Source organism: Bombus terrestris, chromosome 6, assembly GCF_910591885.1.
Source record: "Bombus terrestris chromosome 6, iyBomTerr1.2, whole genome shotgun sequence".
NCBI lineage: Eukaryota > Metazoa > Arthropoda > Insecta > Hymenoptera > Apidae > Bombus > Bombus terrestris.
In genome coordinates this window covers 21,640,914-21,662,442 of record NC_063274.1, presented here as the reverse complement: position 1 = coordinate 21,662,442, position 21,529 = coordinate 21,640,914, and the positions used below count along the sequence as shown (strand labels likewise).

General features: G+C 40.0%; 1 protein-coding gene and 2 long non-coding RNA genes across 6 annotated transcripts in view; 1 reads left to right on the top strand and 2 right to left on the bottom strand.

Annotated features, from left to right (window-relative positions):
* LOC110120238 overlaps nt 1–21,529 on the top strand; it is a 176,324-nt gene that overhangs the window by 19,632 nt on the left and 135,163 nt on the right. The gene's annotated exons all lie outside the window — the stretch shown is intronic.
* LOC100646399 overlaps nt 1–21,529 on the bottom strand; it is a 161,090-nt gene that overhangs the window by 27,543 nt on the left and 112,018 nt on the right. The window lies entirely within an intron of this gene.
* Nucleotides 88–5,719, bottom strand: LOC125385274. The gene is made up of 2 exons (XR_007224349.1): nt 4,831–5,719; nt 88–4,304 (listed from the first exon to the last, which is right to left on the bottom strand). It is a non-coding gene; the product is annotated as an uncharacterized LOC125385274 (long non-coding RNA).

The following is a 21,529-nucleotide window of genomic DNA, read 5'->3' as shown; positions in this document are numbered from 1 at the left end:
CGAACACCACGCGAAAAAAGAAAAGAGGAAAAAGACGATTAGAAAGAAGAAGATTAAAGGCATGTTATAATAATTCTTAACAAGTAGTTGATTCGTAATACATTATATTACAACGTAACAAAACTTTCATGTTTCTCTTAACACAGGGTATCTCTTTAATTAAAACATGTTCTACCATAAATGCTAAGTGACTTGGCTGAACTTATAAAACAACTAATATCCCTATATGTAATTCTACACTGTAAAAGTCACTAGATATAACGTCATTTCCCGAAAGGTATATCATCAATCAAATGATCTACGAAGAAAGACCGTAGATAGACGTTGGGAAGTCATAAAAATGTAAGTTTTTAATTACGCGCAGTCGTAAAGCCGGCGAATGTGGTAATTTTAGTGGCGTAGACGGCTGGCGCACAGTCTATCAAAGAATTTGTCCGGCGGTCAGGAAAGCCACGGGAGGAGATAAACCGTGCACGATATATCGCGCTAATTCAATGTCTTCCCCGGCGCATTTACTTTCGTTGCAGCTGGCCGGCTTGGCATTCCGATTGCAAAGGGCAACGAAACGAGAAAAGAAAGGGAAAAAGAACGAAATGGACAGGTCTGCGGTCGCCGCGCGGCGCAACTTATGTTTCTTCGAGACAGGTCAGTTACACCGCACGAAAACGTATACCTGTCTCCTCCTCTCTTTCTTTCTCTTTCTCTGTGTGTATACGCGCGTGTCCATATTGGTGTCTCGAACCACAGGAATTGCTTTGAAAGACACGATATATTGCGTCACGGGAAAGGAAGGAGCACACGAGTGTGCGGTCGAGATCGTGCTCGTAGGCCGGGGAACGGCCTTTAGGAAGTGCGAAGGAGAGCTGGCGGTACTTCAACTACCTGTAACCACCTGTAACTACCTGTAATAACCTGCTTTTCTTGCAACACTTTCACGTTCAGACGGGATGGACTTTCGATGGATCTCCGATGTGTCGTCATCGCGTAACGAGCTCTCGGTTTTCACGGTGAGCTAGAGAACTCTCTTTCGATTCTAACGTCATATCGTCGATCAAGTATCATTATTAAGATGAGTGGAATTATTCTCGCTATGTTCTATGGTGGAATAGTACCAATATGGTAGCAGAGAAAAGGAGCAAATTTTCCTTTCCCCTTTGTCATTTAAACAGGTTGCAAAAATGGTACGTGTATGTATTACAATTTATAAAAAAGAAATTGAAGATAATTTTTACCGATTACGAGTAAATTTTCCTTTCCCTTTGTTATTGAAACAGGATGTACAAATGATATACGCATTCCGGTTTAAAAAGAAGAAGGCGAAGGTAATTTTTACCGATTACGAGCAAATATTCCTTTCCCTTTGTTATTTAAACAGGATGTACAAATGATATATGCATTCCAGTTTAAAAAGAACAAGACGAAGATCACTTTTATCGATCCTTTTTTGTTTCGCTGGTTACACGCCTTCTTTACAGTGCTAATAAGATAGCGCATCCCAACGCTACAAAAAAGAAAAAATGACGGAGGCATATCCTTTATCTTTCTTGCCTCCGGTTAAAAGAAATGTAATCACGTATTGCCATAAATACGATTACATGGATAGTACAACTCCTTGGATTTCTTCCATGGAACCCACGAAGGCGCCTGATATGAGCTTCTGTGGTAAATTACCTGAACGTGGTAACAAGACGCGAATCAGAGGCAAAAACGACGCGTTTCGCACACAGGCAGTAACGATTAGCGACAGTTTGCTCAAGTCATTCTCCGGTGGACAGATCCTATTCATGTTTCAACCAGCCAACTACTGATGACTTTTCATGCATATAAAAATGAACGACGTGCTCCTGATTTTTCTTGTTATTTTTTTTCTTGTTTTTCTTTAGTTTCTTCTCCTTGCTCCTTGTTCCACCCTCTACATAAGCCTGTCTCTTCCTCCTTATTCCCTTGTGTATTTCTTTGAGCCGATGCCCGCCGCACAATTTGCGCTCACGAGCCTAATGCTTCCCGGCATTATGCTAATTTCTTCCATCGAGGCTCCGAGATATTTGCGCAATTGAAGAGTTTACTACGTGAAGACGCGTTTGCGACCTACCTTCGCGTCGTAGTTTTTACTTAATTATGTGGACAAGCGGATCTCTTGGGCTCTCGCGTGTATCACGTGTATCGTTACAAGCGTATTGTAAGTCTGCTATTTACACTTAGAAATATTGCTCGATGCGAAAAAACGTATGTCTTTTTAGGAGAAACTGGAGTTCTCTAGTTCTATTTCAACGTAGTTTAGAATAATGCTAATAACTTCTATTTAACCTATTAACCGGAGAAGACGAGTATATCTTATTTTGGAATAATCTTACAGCATTTATCACAGATCTAAGAAAATTTCAAATTTCTAGCAAACAGTTATACCCTATATATATAACTAAAATATGAAGCAAGGGAAACTACAATATTTTAACATTTCTTAAAAGATGAGAATACAGTAGATGAGTAGTTCAACTAAGGAGGACGCTATAACAATTATAACTTTTACAAAAGGAAATCTCCAGATATGGCAATCACTGGTCACCATTAAAATTCAATTTTACCATGTTCGTATGAATTTGTCATTGATATTCCACCAGAGTCGAAGTTTCTTTGTGAGAAATAGCTGTTTTATGGAGAACATGGGAACACTGTGAATGTTGTTGGAAAGCACGCGAAACAAACTGAGGAGGCGTGACTGTTGGAAAGATGCTAGGGATTTAAAAGACCATCCACGGAACAGAGACGTTCCAGGTGGTCGTGACAGCGACTTCAGGGAAGAGGATTGGTTCTCCGAGAGCTGTTGATGCGAACCCAGTACGTAGCCCCGAGGGTTCGAATCGTGCTCAACGTAGAACGTTGGCGCGAGCATCGCTTATTATCATATCCGGACGTTTCCTAGAGCTAGAGGAAACCTTCCAACTGGAAGGTATGCCGGAGAGCTCTAGAAAGTAATCTCTCGCGTGCCACACGAAACTTGGCACCGGTCATAATGCTTTTCGCGCAATTTCTGATGGCTTATTCTCGGGGAAGCTACGTTTCCCCGTTACGGAGAAATCCATGCAACGAACTTCTTCAACCAGTGTCTATCCCTTTAGCTCTATAATCTTCTTGATGTGGATAATTGTGCGTGAAGTATTAAATTTTAAGGAATCACCTTTCTATCACAAAATAGGGAATATTTATAATGTTACTAAGGCTGGTAATGTTAGTAAGACAGACATACGCTACCGTTCATAAGTATGTGAACACTTTAGCCGATTTTTTCCTCTGTAATATCAGTATAATAGAGTAGGTTAAAAAATTAATGAAATGCACATCCATTTCGCAAAATAGGATAAATACCTGACACGGCTCGTCACGTTCATAGATTTTTCGAAGCAAAACAAAGGGTGCATCGTGTATAAGATTCGTCGACTCATCGTGCAAATACCTCGTTTAGCGTTTTTCCCAAGCAAGGTTGGACGCTCTGATCTTCGCCGACGAAAGATGATTCTCATAGAGCACATGCTCCGTCACTGTCGTTTCACCACAAGTCATTTTTTGTCGCTCGTGTTTTCTAGATTTTAGTCCGAGCTATAGTTGCCTACCCTCTTTTCATCGTCAAGGTTGGGTAAATAATGGCATTTTGCTAGTTAACAGCTGCATCGTCATCGTCGTCATCGATGAAAAGAATACTGCTTCAACGATGCTATTTTTATCTCTTTTATGCGTTGACACGCCATACATTCTACTCTTTATCTCTAAGTATGTACTTAGCAAAGTAAACTATTTTACGCTTCTTTCATACTTAATTGTAAGAATAACGAAATTCCCATTCATGAATTTTTCTCTATTTAATACCAACGTTCCATGAATTTCAATGAATATTCAATTACATTCAGTTGCTAATTTTTTCCAACTTAAAACTATGCATGTATCGTGAAATTTCGTTGTTAATCATCGTTTCTTGCCGGAGAGAAGGCAGATATAGAGCTGTAAGAGGAATGTCGGTGACAGTGCACTCGATGTCACTTCTTTCGCTTTTTGCAGTGATTTTGCGTTGTTGCGCGCCACAGCCGCCACGCGCTTTTCGTTTTTTACGCGATCGGTATACTCAGGGAGACCTTGATCGAACGGACGCGATGGCGCAGAACGGGTCTGCGGGCATTATCAATCACGGGCTTAATGGTAGCTTCAAATGCATCCTCTATCTAACCCAACCCATGGTCTTATATCGCATTGCGGACGAACGGATCTTTGTGCCTTGCTATTTGCCGTCTTGCGCGGGCTCCGCGCCAGGTCTATGAATCCACGTAAACATTATTATAGTTTTAACGTTATCTGTTTCGTATCTCAACACTAGCGGCAACGTTACTGCATAGAATATTCAGCTATTCATAATTTAAATGACTACACGATAACGCTTTATTCAGTGTTATCAAATGTAGCTATTGGACAATTATTGTCATTAATATGACAAATGTTGCATATAATTGTTTAAACAATGGGTTTTTGATAACTAGACATTAGAATTAAAATTCCCAGTAAATGTGCTTAACGCATTAACACATCACTGTTAATAGATACAAGATTATGAAATCTCTCCAAAAATATTCTTAGAGTAAGATAAGCTAGGGTCATTGATGTCTGTAGGATGTTTGAGTTAAGTAAGCAATTTGCCTGGTAATTATCTAAATTTAGCTATAAACAATTTTTAAATTATTTATATTTGGGAGGAGAGACTGAATTTTAAGACGTTGAGGCTTAGCTGACTCAAACAATCCTACCTTACTCTATTATTGTAACTACTCTTTACGGTAAATGTACCTTGACATAAGTATCTTCATGGTACTCAAATTACGCACATCACCGTGTGCTTATAATTATCTCACATTTCCAACGTTATTCTAACAGGTAAATAATATTTGAATCCCTCGAAGTCGTCTATTTATATAGCACCTTTTTCCACTCTGTTTCCAAAGCGTCGAGCAAACTTCATAAATCATCGCTTGTTCCTTCTTCCATTCGACTGAAACTCCTAGAGAGGTTATAGCGGCGTTTAGCAGGCACGTGTCCCTGAAAACAAGCCTCGTGCACGGCCGGGAATAGATTATCTCGACGAGTTGCGAGGCCTGGTCAGCATGCAAACGTTATAACACTTTCTATATCTTTCACGGACGGGAGCACGGTTGTTTTTCTACAGACGCGTAACAGATAACGATGGCGATGCGCGCACAACTTGGAACGTATGCGTGCGCAACTTCCATTAAGTCTTTAAGCAGTGGAAAGCATGAAACTATGAATTACTAGCGAGCAGGCCCAGCGGCGGTAATACGGCAACGCCACCTGCCACATGGGGTCGGTTAATGGATTTGCAAAGCGCCAATTATATTTCCGATAGAAGGAACGAGCGCGAACGTCGGGCACCCGAGTGCACGAGCGAGCACACGGCCTCAAGGCGCATTTGCAAACGCGATTGCGCCTCCGTTGCGGTCCCGGTAGCGCTTGTGCGCGCGCGTACCACTGCGCGCGTGGGAAAATCAGCGATTTCTCATGCCGCATAAAACTCTGATACCTTAAAGCCTTTCTTGCGTCGACGAGCCGCGCATTACCGACGCCGTTTTGATTTATTCTCTCGTCCTTTTGTGCTCCGGCTATTGCATCGTGGATTTTCTTTATTATACCAGGCTCGAGGTACGCATACCTTAGACGCGCCTCCAAGCTAAATATGGCCGAGGATGCCCTCCACGATGTTGAGATGCTTGGGAAAATTAAAACTATAATCGAATCTCGGTAACTTGAATTTCCAGGAATAGCTAAATTCTTTGATTTTTCGAGGTTTCATCTTATCAAGTTTTTCGAATAAGGGAGGTTCAACAATTTGGCTTAAAGGGAATTCGTACAGTTAATACTTTTCGAGTTGTAGAGGTTCTACGAAAGACTTTAACTGTTAAAGTTTAATTATTAATTTACGGTAGATTTTTATTTAGAATACGATCTTTCATTGTAAAATAAATATATATCTATCGTTTCAAATTGCATAGGCAGTGGTGCTTAAACTTTAACTTATAAAAGGAAACTTTGATTTGCAGAGGTTAGACTTCCCTGAATTCGAATATATATAATTTACTTATAGAAGTAAAATAAGTACGAACAAACGTATAGATTTTACTTGTTATTATTGTAATATATTTTCTTAATTTTTAAGTGTACATCTTTCTTCTTATCCTTTCCATATCAGATTTCTTAATAATTACATAGGTACCACTTTCACGTGACGTTAAATCGCTTTTCTTTTTACGTCGCCCAACTCTCTTCTTCAATTCGTCCAACTTTCACTCGTAGCATCCGTCATATAAAATCAGACTTAACGATCGTACGCAAGTTACATAATGCTATTCTGCATTCTCTCTGGGAGATCCCCTTTCTCAATTCGAGAGGCGTTCGCGTGTGCATGTGCATCTTCCCTTTACGATGTCAGAATGCGCGCCAATCGATCACTCCTCGTAACCTTAAGGCTCGATGCGGACGAACTGGTTCTGTCGCGCGAGTATTTCCCGCGCGTTTTACTAGTACACTAAATTATACGAATAAACGCAGACTAGTGATGATTCGCAGGTTCGCGATGGGCTAAAATTGACCGTTTCGTACGTTTCGCGTGTCACTAGACATACTGCAACATTGTAAAGGGTGGATAATAATTGCCGAGAACTGTTCATGTAGCATCAGTTAATAACATCACTTAACAATCGATTTCCATAGTTTCTCCTTTTTCTTTGATTGGTTTAATGAGTTTACCAACACATTGAATTTCCATTCGAATGTGTGGTCTACACAATATGATGAGTCCATAATATCAGGCTGTTTCAAAATGGTTGAATTTTTAATAAAAGCTCTCAATTGTTTATAACTTTCTTAAAATAATATTAATCGCATCATCAATAGATGGTTCAACAAATTCGATACATTTTGACCATTAAAACAAAGTTACAAGGATAAAATAAAACATAATAGAAGAATAGGTCTACTTTACTTCTCGACTAAATGTTAGAAGCCTTCGTGAATTGCCATTTTAAAATGATTGATATTCATATCATAGTTTTCATAGTTTAGCAATCGAAGTTATTTTTTGATGAATAAAAGCTTTAACAAATTTTGCATCACGAACAACCGGATATAATTCCGTCATTTTGTATTATTCCAAACGATTATGACATTTCTGTTTGAAGGAAAGAAATACGTTATTCATAAGTATCTTAAGAAGGCTGGCGGTACGATTGTTGGAAATTAGTTACAACGAAATCATTAATGATTTCGATTTAGTAATACAGTCAGGATGGAAGATAATTCCGGTAATGATACTAGCCGACCGGTTAACGAGTACAATAATCGATCCCGATTGGCCGAATAATTATTTCGGTAGAGTTCCGACGGCTGGCTGTCTGTAATTTTCGCCCTTAACAATATATCCGTTTGGTCGGTCCACACGAACACGTAGGAGTAGACTATCGAATGGATTTTTTTCTTCGAGCCCCGACAAATAACAGTCGGTACCAATCAGCTGTGATTGGTGCACGGAATAAAATGTGGATATACCTTCGCCCCTCGTCTCTCCTCTATCTCACCTGTGAGAATTCACAGAGCCTCTCCTTGCCCAACGTCAGGTAAATCTTCACAGTGGTGGTATATAATTACTAAGATTATACATATCAACACAACTAGAGCGAAAAACACTGACCCGGTTGTTAAACCGCTGCGTGCGAGTTGTATCGGCTATCCTGCAGATTGGCGAAGTGCGTACTGCTATCCAGCCTGTTGGTAGGTACCGACCGGCTGTGTACTACCTTCACTCTTGGTCCTATTTATAACCAAGGATCGAATTCCATCTCGATTGGAAATGGTAACTGGATCGACTCGACTAGATCGGTCCCTCGGAGATAAAGAAAAAAAGAATTAGTGTTGTTGCAGACTACCGAAAATTCTTTTCGTGTTACTCCTAGTTAAGACTGTTATTTTCATTTGAGCATGGGTATTTTTCTTCTTATTACAAACATATAACATGTAAACATATAATGTCATGTAATAGGAGTTCATTCTGATTCTCCCCTCTGGTTATAATTTTTGCTTCATATAATATAACGTTGTATGGTTAGATTTAATCACATCAAATATTAAATAGATGAAATTAATAATAATTCAGTTAACTAAGACTTCGTTTGCTTTAGGAGGTTAAAAGGAGTTCAGAGACCCAGTTAATCAGGAAAACATCGACTGACGCTGACATCGGCGTTACACGCGTGTTATTCCATCTTTTCCGGTTTAGCGCTCGTAAATTATTACGCTCGAGCGACGATCCCTTAAAACACACGACATAACCGGGCATAAATTCCGGTGCACATGTACGCACGCGCGGTACGATACATCGGCGACCCCGATCGGGAAAAACATACCTCCAATTAGAACGCGCTTCCTAGGGCGAATGCCTTTTACTACGCGGCATTATAAATCAGATGATATGTAGCCTGTTCTTGCGCATCTACATTCCTCCTAGGAAGGATTAATTGGTACCTTCGGCTTTTGGTGAAAGTCGTAATTACCATTCGTCGTATGTTCAACATTTTACGAGCTCGTGTCATCTCTTTCTCTGCTAATCGATATTTACGAATACCAAAAAGGATTCAGTGATTCAATTTAATTTCTTAATGTTGTGCAAGACTTTATCTATGATCTGCAAATTTATATGAATATTTGATTTAAAGAGAAAATTTCTGGATTAAGTAGAAAATTGAAAGTATTACTGAAACTTGTTTAATCAATAAATCTCTAGATTTGTTCGAATAATGCTTTTCGCAATCACATAATTCTTTAACATCGATAACCAGTTTCGCTTTACATTTTTGTTTGTAAGGAAAGAAAAAAGCAGACCCATCGTGACTTCGACGTTCTCCGTTCTCTATTCGTCCTTGTTATCTGGTAGAACGACAAACGGTGGTCCTTGAGGTATAGGAATATTTAAACAATGTTTGAGCGGTGGGAAGAAGGCGACAACGATTCGAAAGGTCTCAAGTGGACTCGGTAAATTATTACAACTTGAAACTTCTAAGATACTTGATCAATATACCGCGCGTGTCAACTCGAGCATCACATTTGTCCCTGAGCGCAATATACATATATATATACATGGCAGTCTTTGTTCACGTTGTGTTCGGATGATCAATATAGTTACATACGTATGAAGAAACGATAGCGGCCTACGCATAAAAGCGTATCTGGTCGCATTGAAATCGAACGATTATCGATCTGGCTCGGTTTCTTTTTTTCTTATTCTTAACTCGCTTATCTTAACTTTCTGCGAAAGTAATCATCGCGAAGCACGTCCGCTATGCCTATGCGCATGCGCGACGAACGCTGCGCACGCAGCCTCGCGTCAAACGCGAACAAGGGCTATAATATACCTCTCGCGGAGGTATTGTTTGTGATAAAGACCAGAAAGACGTCCCGATGCTTTTCAAGCGAGGACTGTTCGCCGCGATCGTCATAGAACGCCACGTTCCTTTCTTCGTTGAAAGGAAAATTATCTTCACGTGCCGATAGAGACTTCCTTTTTCGATGAGAAATCGATGGCGCAATCAAATTGCGCGGGAAAAAAAATAAAGATCGATGGTATTATGCACGACTGTGACGAAGGACAACGAGAGACTTTTTTATGCGGATATCGTGGGAAATGAGAGAAATGAACGAGATCGTTAGATTGGAATGCTGCTGGGAAGAGAAGTTGAAGTTGTTCAGGAAGTTACTATTGTAGGGCATAGAAGTTGTATACGAACTATCATGCGGTATCATTAAGGAAATATAGTATTAACTATAAAAAAGTTAACAATATTCTGCTAGAATATAGGTATAGATATATGTTACAATACACAATATGATTCTTAGAATTTTATTCCTTGGGTTTCCTTTCATTGTCCTGTATAAGAAGAGTAACTTTCACATAACACTTTCAACAATTTGTACTACTTAATTTATGGAGCTGATACTTCTATTCTATATTGTATAATATATTTTAAACTCTATGTTGCTATAAAAAGTTGCGTTTTTGAAAAGATTCCTCGAAGTTAGTTGTAAAATGAGTTCATAATCATAGAAACTTATTCTCTATTAAATATCTTTATTAGTATCTTCGTTTCTCTGTTATTCTTCATATACACCTTAGGTGCTAGTTCTATAACAACCTTTGACCTCAGTTCGTCTTTTCGTCAAACAACTCTTAGACCACAGATATCCAGATAAGTTTCTCTCTTTGTCCATCATATTATTCAAGAATTAAACAATTTCTCCTAAAATCTGTCTTTAACACGCCAAGTAGTTCCAAGGTGACATTACAATCGCCAGAAATAAATCGTACGTGTAAATATAGCGGTGTTAGGGATCGCTATTTCTACATGCGGTCTCTAAGAGTGCTCGATCCCTTTTCTGGACGTTGGCCGTCAGGTGTCAGGACCAGTGAATAGTCTCACCTCGGTACTGGGCCCATCAGCGGGGCCCACCGTGCAAGTCCGTACACCGACGATATAACTCATCTGCGGCGCGGGCCCCGAGAGACCTCGCAATTACAACGACGGAAGAAACGAGATGGGATGAGATAAGGCGTCGCCGCTAACAGACGTTACGCCTGTGCCCGTAATGCCCTCGCGACTTACACACGGAACAGTTGACGCTATGATTACTCAACTTTTCCCTTCGTTGAAAATTTTGGAATAATTACTGGATAACATAAGTGTATGGAGCATACTTTAAAGTTAAAGGGTTGTTGATATTAGGAGATATTTGGAAGAGTGATACGAATGTACCTAGGTACTTGAAACTTTAAGTATGTACTAGGACATCTTTTAGTCATTACATTTATTGGAAAATTCTAAAAAAAAAAATTAATCTGTTTAGTACTTTACATTATACGACACACATGAAGCAAATGAAATAACTAGATAATGAGAGCTATAAAAAGTATTCAATCTTTACTAAATATCAGTAAATATCCTAATAATTATGGCTCGTCTAATAATTAAAAATTAAAAATCACAAATTTACCATAATTTTTAATTACATTAAATTAGATCGAATTATGGAAACAAATTCAAGGAATATTAATCTAACCGCAGGCCCATCTATCTTTCACCACAATTTCATTTTCTTTTCTCCTTTCTCATAAACCTCTTGCAGTGCTTCTTATTTAACAAGTACTACATACGATCCCAGTACAGGAAAAATGGGATTCTCAGGGAAGTTTTGCCAATTAAATTGGATTCACTTTGCACACGAGAGATAGGCGAGTAATATTCTGGAAAAAGGAAGGTCGCGAAGAAAAAGGGGGAAAGAGTTTCGCGTGAAGAAGGAGGCTTGACCTGGACGAGAAATTACGAGGCCGTTGACAATCGCGCACAGGATTCGTAGAAGCGTATAATTGCTTCATAGTCGAGCCGATCCCCGACCGCGAAACGACCCTTAAATCCGTTCTGCATCCACGAGCACGCGTTTTTACGCACACGGTGCCTGTGTCGATATGCATCGTGCACGAGTTCAGATGGAAATATGAGAAAAGAAGAAGAGAGGGAAATGGTAGTTGCGTCCTCTAATTGTAGTTTATCACCTGGCCTGACGCGCGGTGCTAATTCACGGTCAAGCTTCCGATTTGTAATGATGAAGAGAATCGAAGAATTCTTATGAGTATGTACACGAATTTCGATCTTCATATGTTCCATTCGTTAGAACATGCATCCACTGTAAACATAGTGCTACTCGGTTTGTTGAGTATTGAGGTTGGTCCATTTTTGTTTCCGATTTGTAATTTAAGTATTAAATTACTGTGTGTAAGTTGATGACAAAATTGTAAACCTTTTAGATTATATTATGAGACGTTACTGTACAAGTTATCAGAGACGAATATGAAATAATGTTAAAATGATCACATTGCTACTAACAAAGAGTAGTCTTCAAACAGACACTAATATCTTTCTTGTCATTAAAATGTAGTCATTCCAAGAAAATCCAACCACTACAAACGTTAGTATCTCTGAACAATAACTGCAAAGCGCCTGTTCCTAGGAAAGGAACGCGATCGCCCAGGATAGAAGGTAAGAGGTCATAATCGAGTAACTGTCATGAAACCCGCCATGAAATGACAAGCATCGAGAGATGACAGGCCGGATGACTTCGCCTTTTTCTTCGTCTGGAGGGTGGAATGTCATCCATTAACATTCCTATAAAACCACCACCGCGTGTAAACACCGCGAATAGCGTAAACGGTTGCAGTGAGAGACGGTCCACTGTTACTGCCAAGCGTAGGAGGAAATGGGCAAGAGAAACGAACGAGAAACAGAGACGAAGTGAGCGACAGAGTGGCGAGGAGAGACTGTGTGAGAAATCCAATCCGCTTCCATGGGGTTATTATGGTGATAATTTACTACTCCTTCTCAGAGGGCAACTGCGGACCATGCCGACCGTTTATGCATAGCCGTGGAATGCCGCGTTTCTGATCCCACGGCGAGGCGTTTGCACTTTCTGCATTTAGAAACGAGCCTAATCGCGTATCATCCTTCCCCTTGGTACAGACCCTAGGGACTTTTCTTCTTCCCGAGACATACACCGCCATCTGGCGAGTCCCGTCTTTGAACCTGACACGGACAACTTGATACTGATTAATGAGGGGCGCGCGAACTATCACCGGCACCTCCTTCAAAGCTGTTTTTCCTTTTTGAGTTTGATATATGCGTCAGAAGTTGTTTATTCATGCAGCCTAACCGACGGTCTAAGTATATAAGTAGGTTGAAGCCAAAGATGTAATTGGTTAGGAGAACTGAAAACAGAAATGACGTGTAAGATGAATAGACTCGATATAATGCTTCCGTAAGGAAAAATACATTTTTGATTAGATTGTGAGTGATCTAATTGAGCTTGAGAGAAGCACAGTATATAACTGGCTTGAAATAAATATCTGGAAAATATTAGAATTGAACTTTTCGTGCCCTGGAATCGTTGTGTAGTTTTGAGTTGGTGCAAGTAGCGAAATTTTACAAGTTACAGATTAGGAGTTACCAGTATTAATAAATACCCTTACTTGACAGTAACAGATTTGGTAATAAAACAGATGAGATTTTACAAATTTAATTTACTTTTTATAATATACCTCCACAGAACTCCATCAGAACCAGCGTAAATCTCGTATCATTACCTTTTAACTACTAATGAAATGTTTATCTTGCAATTAGTACAGACAACCAACGCGACAATATTTCACATTTTGAAGTCAGCTCACGTTCGAAGGTTGCAGTACTTTTTTTCTTTATTACCTCGAAAATACGATGAATCATCCTTGTATGTACAACAGAATAACAGAGATGACAACTGGTTCTTAACGAGCGAACAAAATTTTTCGAGGATCATTTGCGGATTTCTCAAGGCGCTCTGGCACATTTTCTCGCCATCTTATTCATCGCAGTATATAAATAACGCGGGGACGCGCGCTTACAGCAGCCTCTCCTTGTAAGGTTGACACGAAGGATAACGTTGAATGCAACTAGGGCAACTTGATTCCATATCGGGAACCGCGGAGGACGTTCTTGGACGACTCAACGATCGAGGACACGCGGAGGTCAACGATAATGACCTTACCCTAATTCCGCAATGAGACGTCGAGTCATTACTTCTCGAGCACACACTCACCATATTGTTCCTAGTTAGATGCGATTAACCTATTAAGAGCCAAACGAGTTTAGTTAATTAAAATGCACATTTTTATCAAGATAAGTAAAAAATGAGATTTAGACAGAAAACCTGTTCACCTATTATTACAACACGTACTATACATGATATATTTTACATATCTATATTACATGCATTCTATGCATTTTTATATCTTCAAATCCCACACAAATGCATAAAAATTCACAGTATGGTTACGAATAAAGATGAGTCGCAATCTGACTTTTAGATTCGAGAAACTAGAAGTCGAAAGATTCGTAGCAAAAGCATAATAGATAATTGCGAGTGCATATTCATATTTTATTTTGCCAAAAACCAGATCCGGCCGTATCACTGAAGGAATTAAACCGCTTTTACGGTATTTCATTTATAAAATTTTTTCCTCTGCATTCACAAGCGAAACTCTGTTACCGAAGGGGTTAACCGCTACACGATCGGCATTCGACGTATTCAGGTACATGGATGCGCGGTATGTGCGCGCATTTTCCATAAAGCGTGCTAGCTGCGCATCGCGTTGTGCGGCGCGGTTCGCGGCGAACGCGAGGACAGACAGATGCGTGACACGCGGCTGTCTGGCTATCGTCTCGCGGTTGCAGCGCACCAACAGAGAAGAGAAAGATTATGCAACGCTCGCGTCGGCCTCTACCGGCCATATGGTGGCGGCACCTTTATATCTGCCGTCGTTATTGGCGCGAGTCCACGTCCTGTGCACCTCCCGCTCTCGCGTATTTATCTACTATGCTTTGCCGCTCTTCCAACGTCCTGGCGCAGGTGCTTGGATCACTTTACGAGAACTCGACGGCCACTTGTCTCTGGCTCTGCCTCCTCTTGGACGAGAATTCGAGAAGGGTATATACGATGGGGTTTAAAGGCGGATCGTTTTGAAAATCTTGGGAATTCACTGTGCTAAGAACTAAGCCGCAGAGATACGGGTATGATTTACGGTGAACGTGCTCTGAAAATTTCGTGCACCTTTGAAATTCAAGATGCCACGCGGCTCAAAGATTTATGACTGGTAGATTTTTCAGATCTGAGCTTGGCATATTACTGATGGGTCACCCGTGAAAATATATTTTGGAGATCTCGAGGGTTCCTTAATATTCATCATTCTTCTTGTTTGTATCTTTTTCTTGGGGATGTTTAGTCACAGGTATATGTTGTTGATAAGATGGTACACCTTCCATAATTAGATTTTATTACCATTTTGCTTGCTATTATTTGGATTCATACAAGTTTTACGTATTCGTTACCAATTGTAAAATTTATTGTTGTTCTGTATTTTATTTTATGTAATGCATATATTATTTACGTTTATTAATTTATTAATATTTTATTTACGTTCTTTAATATACTATATTTTTACATACTATCTTACTGTTTGTTTCGTAATTAGATAATGCATAAAATAGCAATTATATATTTGAGTTTGGTATAATGAAAAAAGTTCGCGGAATTCTTGCTCGTTTATATGATTTAATTTTTTAAATCTTGTCCACGACAATGACTTTCTATTAACAATTACGCTTAACTCAAACAATTATACTTAAGATATTGATCTTCCAAAAAATAAGTAAATTAGCAGTATGTATTTAGTGCACTTATCTAGAACCAGAAGAAGCCATTTGATACAGGTTCGGTCAAGTGATTCCAGGATATTTGTTTCGTTCGAATAATACATGTATTTGTACGGAAAATACGCGTTCCTTTCCATTTGCGGCTACACAGACATATTACCGCAATAACGCTTTTATCTGCAGTATTTATAGTATTTATATATACAATATAGTATTTATATATAGTAGTTATCTGGCACAATTCTATGCCCCCTTTGCTGCTCCTCTCAGGATAATTTAAACCATACCTCGTATCCACCGTTCATATCTCCACCGTTCAGCCTACCAAAGCTTTTCAAACGTATTACAACTTACGAATCATTCCGTGTTCGCCATGGTAGGTTGACAAAGTTTCGCATAGCATAGCTGGCGAAACGCATTTAAGATAGGAGGATTACTTATCTCACGCTTACACTTCTTCAGAGGTTCGTCGCCGCGTTCCTGCATGCTTTATCGAGCAACGTTTCAGCCTACTGCCTTTACAGCTGCTTCATGGATAAGGAACGACCTCTAAAGGAACGTGAGTTAGGCTTGTTTCAACTGGGATACATACTTCGTGGCGCTACATTGCAAGAAACGCATAGAAATGCTTTGAAGTGCGCCGAAAAATGGCGATCACAACTATGAAAAGCTCTATAAGCTATGATTCGTCTTTAGATTTTGTTACAAATTGCCTTAACTTTGCAATTTCCTTAACTCAGATTATGATGCAATAGCAAAGTTTTCTCGTCTTATTTTTATTGCAAATTAGAAACTTTTCGCTATATGAAGATTACAGAGTAAGCAATAAATTATATATATTTTCTATTTCTTATAGTAGCTTCAAAATTCAATACGTTCTCAACTAGTCCCATCCTTCCAGAATTGTCCTTTTATTTGATGTCGGAATTAAACATGTGTCGTCCCATGCTCATCACAATTTTAAAAGTATTGCTTGTTTTAATAATTATATCTTTGGTTCATTACAAATTCCTTCATTATAAATTATTTTTAAAGCACATATAGCTTTGGATCAATTCCAATTTGGATTCAATTAGGATCAATTTCTAGTCATAAAACGAAACCTGAATATCAGGAAAAATGTAACTATCATGTTTTTACGAAATAAATACAAGAACGCAATAAATCAAGGTAATTATATCACAGAAACAAAACGACTTAGAAAGATTTACTAAGGAACCTCAGTCGAAAGACGTCGAAGAATAAAATATTAAACCACGTTACTGACCCAGGCTGCGCATCCGCAAGCCCTTAAATCATCGGATTAAATAAATTCACGAGCGTCTGCCGCGAACGGGTTGACAAAGCGACGAGCTTTCACCGGGAAAGAAGCATCAATCACCAGGCGGTCGTGGTTGGAAGACCATTAAAAGAGAGAGGAGCTGAAGGAAGAAAGAGCCTTGGCTGATTTACGCGTGGCCGATACAGGTGACAAAAGAGCGCGCGAGCCTATTCGACGGAATAAAAGCTTTCGGTGAACGTCTATTACGACGGAGTAACAGTGGACAATTGCCCTGAACCCTTTTCACCTTGATCACTCCGCGGCAGCGCTACGTTAACGTCCCGTGAAGTATCTTATCCCACGTAGAGTACAACGCGCGTGTCTTCCTCTATTTTTCCCCTGTGCCTACTCTCCTCTCTTTCTTGCTCGCTATCTTTCTTCCTCGGAGCCAACGGCGTCCACCGAGCGGCGATAAATCCACGTAAAGGGCCCATATAAAACCTGCAGGGAGATCCATTCCTCCGGGGATTTCCTCTAGCCGCGAGCAGCGCCCTCTCTTCTTCTCTCGCTCGCACGGGAACCCCCGTCGCTGTGCGCTCCTTCTCTTACTAGTTGAGCGCGTTTGCGTCTGACCAATCGATACGCGATACCAACTTCCCATGGCGAATCGGTTCTCATGCTCGAAGCGAACGGACACAGAGAGTGGCATTATATTCTAGAGCGAAGTAACCGTATGCACGCATAGAAGGTAGAGATTCATCGGCAAGAAAGACGGGGACAGAATACGCGTGTGCGTGTGCTCCTTGCATGGATAATGGGACGCTACGTAACCCCATTGCTAGTGGTAGTGTATCGGAGGCTGTACTTATCGCTGTACAATTTCATCGGCACTTAAAACGTCATCTCGTGAAGCTCCACCTTTTCATCAGCTGCTAATCTTGCGATTTCTCTCTGTCTTTGTCTCTCTCTCTCTCTTCCCTTCTGTATTCTATGGTTGGTGGAGAAACTCCCTTCGATGCCCTCCTCGCGTCATATATATATCTCGCACGCCGTACATCGGTCCAGCACCGTACCTATAATAAACTATCTCCGGCTCAGTGGTCGACTTAAGCCGATATTACGCTCCACTTTCTTTTCTTGGCCAGTGAATTACGCGATTGGTGGGCGGAGGGGAGATCAGACTTGGACAAAGGGAACGATGGACACGGATGGACGGAGCCGAGAAAAAGAGTTCGAGGAAGAAAGTGGGGCATAATGGCTGGTGGGCGGTGAATTTTGATATAAATTTGACAGACAGAATTGCAACATTGCGACATGTAGGATGGTCAGCCCCAATCAGGACTGTCTCAGGATTCCAAGTAAGACTACATCGTGACTCTTACATCCATCAGTGATTTTGTAAAATATTATTCTTCTATTGTTATTAGTTGGCAATTATTTATTTAGATAGAATAATGATAACGCGGTCAATCTTAAACATTATCTTCTTTTAGATGATTTGTTGCCTGAATTTATCAAAACATTTTAATTCATCATTTGTAAATCATAACCCCACATGATAGGTATTCATTATGCATAGCAATTAATTCAAATCAACGAACAGAGCCTCATATATTCTCTCCATCAGATTTTTGCAATACATATAGGAACCTAAGAAAGAAACCTTTTCCTCTCGGTATCACAACCACATCTGAAGATATCACACCTCCAGTCACCTCATCTTACAATAACTCGCACTTGATAAAAATTTTGCCTCATAATTCGCGAACGCTTTTTCACCTGACACCATCGCTTTCCCGCTCGGGAATCTTCGCTTATATAAAACAGTTATCCCATAAACAGATCTAAATTAACTGAACAGGGATCGAACTCCCGCATCGATTCGACTCGCCTCTCATTTAGGTTGAACACCAGAAGTGCATGCACACACGCGGCTCGTTCTCACCCTCTCGATTTCTCATCAAGGTGCGTTTCACCACGTGATCGTGATCAAGGGCTTCGTATCTGATTCGCCAACTGCACGGCAAATTGCCTATGAAAACGCGGCTCGTTTCACCGCCCATGCACCGCTTCCTGTTGCCCTAACAGGGGGCCTTCCCTGACTCGAACGGCCGTTATTAATCTGAATCGCGTGTAGCTTCGCGCAGAAAGCGCCAGAGGGCGCGGCATAGCCCTTGGGAGTGTCTGGCCTGCGTTTCTGACCAGAGCAATTCCTTTTCGATTGGCGTGTTATTAGCCAGGACGGCCGAAGGAATCGAAGGAAATGGTGGCCGACGATCCAACCGGAAACGATCAGTTTCCCGGGAATCCCGGGTTCGCGTGTGCCCTCTCCTCTGTCTCGAATCTATCTTCTCCGGGAACCGAGCTAATTTCCTGCTGAACGATGTCCGTGTCGCTTGGAGAGACGTAAGCCTGCACGTGGCAGGAAATTTCAATGATTTCATTGGCCGGCCGTTAGTCCATGAAATTCTGTCCCTTGCGGGCAACTTAGATTTTTCAATGTTCTCTTTGCTGTAATGAATCAGCTATAGAAACGGACTAAAGGAAACGAACGCTTTCACGAGGTTAGTTGTCTCTGGTTATCTTGTCTGGATTTTACGCTCTTCGATTTTGTTCTCTTTAATGCTAATTTTCTATCGGTGAAGCAACTGTACAACAGTTTTTCTTGAACATAAACGTTTTCGGTGCGTAACTTTCAAGTGGTTTACGTCGGGTTGTTAATGTTTCCGGTATGATTATTGTATGTTTTACGCTTGTTTGCGGTGCTGGTAAAAGTAGGTTGTTTGCTGTCTATTAATGGTCTCTTTTTGGCGTATCTGTTGGTACATAATACAATGATAAATGATCTGTGTAACAAACACAGCCAAGGAAGTTTATATAATTCTGGATTAGAAAATTTGAATGTTATCTTATCGTGTTCTGAGCTTATGTACTTCGAAAATTCTTCTTCCTTTGCCGTCACAAATTGGCAGAAGGAATAATTATTAACATTAGAAATTCGTCGATGTACGTCAAACATGATCTGTAGGTAATTAGAATAATCCATACAGAAAGTTTACGGAAAGTTCATGTCATATACGCAATAGGTCAATTATAAGGCAGTCAACAAAATATGAACGTTGCTTAAGAATAAATATTAAAGCGTTAATGTAATTCAACATTCACTTATTCCTTAATTCAGAAGAAACCGAATACGGCTAGGGCTGTTATTGAGTAAGGATCAGCACAATTTCTAATAATAGTACATTCGACGTTCTGCTCGCAAAACATCTAATAAGCTCGTATCCTTCGGAAAACGAGACTGAGGTAATCTCATTCCGGCGGATAATTCGACTCCTCAATTAGTCTCGTTAGGATCGATTTTATATAACGTATAAATTCCAGTGTAACTTCGTATTTCCTTACTAGAATCAGCGAACCAGTACTCCATGAGTGAAAACGGACAAAAAAACACGAAAAAGAGTAAAAGAAGAAGGAAGATGTCGGCATGAGCGATTCTTGGAACCGGAAGTTTCCCAAGTATGCATCCCGTCGACTCTGATTACGTAAAGCATGTATACAGTGAGGAACAAAAGTATTGGTACAACTTTGCTTGTTTTATAAAGTTTTGCATTTTTTTTTTTTTTTTTTTGGAAAGTGGGGATTCTTGTATTAGCTGTGCAGTAAGTGTAATTTTACATTTTATGTTTATTTATTTATTCATTGTTATTGTACAGCTACTTGCAATGATAATGAGAAAATTACGAAATATTTCAGTTTCAAAAATTACGTTTTAGAGATTTATGCAGGATTTTATACGAAAATCTGATCTGTGAAAATGTGGTCTTTGTGTTCGTCACTGTACATGGACAAGCCAGCAGGTGACCAGAAAATGTTCGCCCCTCATCAGTTCCCATTTAATCGGTGCAATTATTCGCGAACACAAGTACGTAATTCCTTCGCCACGTAAAATCCCACTATTTTATTACAACAACATGACGGCAGTGGCGTGCATAGTTATACTCTTGATCAGGCACGTTTTCGATGAACGGTCATGAAAGCAGTTTGAATACTCCTTGTTGGCTAATTTCGATGTTGAGGATCTCGTTATCCAGAAAATTTACACGTATCTACTATCATGATACTAATTTTCATAGTTCTGTTTCTTTCGTTTCGGTGGTAATGATTGATGCGATACTAAATTTTAATTGCTTTGTATAGCTTACTTTGTAGCTGGGCGTTAAACGTTCGGTAATACAAAATATAATATAGGGGCTATTCTTGTTTTGTAGAAGCAACTTGATGGCAGGATGATGATGGAATTAAGCAGATTATCGGTATAGTGGAAAGACGATCCGATCGTGATATGATTTAACTTCTTTGCTGTAACAGACTTTCCTCTATTTGGTGCTTGTACCATTCTGCTGTGGTATAATTACGCATATAGCGTAGTTGACTTTTCATATATTTCATGGAAAAGAATTTTTTAGCCACGTAGTAACATATGGTTCACAAACCGTAAAATATTCTTCGTTTTACGTTGCTCTTACATGATATGCAAAAGCGGGGAAAGAGAAAAAAGAAGCCAAACGCAATTTTCTGTCAGAAGAATAGTAAATCAATTCTCAACCCCCGATTCTCACAGTCTAAACTACTCGGCGCGTAGCAGCAGCCGCCGTAGTACTCCTCCAATTTCAAGGTCATCCATTTACTCCGCGGCAGCGAGTCTCGATCGAGCGATTAGGCGCGAGGATCCGATCGTCCGCTGACATCTTCTGAAGATACATAACAGAGTGCCGCGAGCTGAATTTATCGGCGAATAGATCAGCCTTTAGAGTTCTTAGAGTGTTAAATGACGTGTGGTATCCGCAGAATCTGAAGCCTGATCCGCGATCATTTCTTCCCGCGGCTTTCCTCTACTATTCTCTCTTTTATCGTTTGTTTTTTCTTTCCT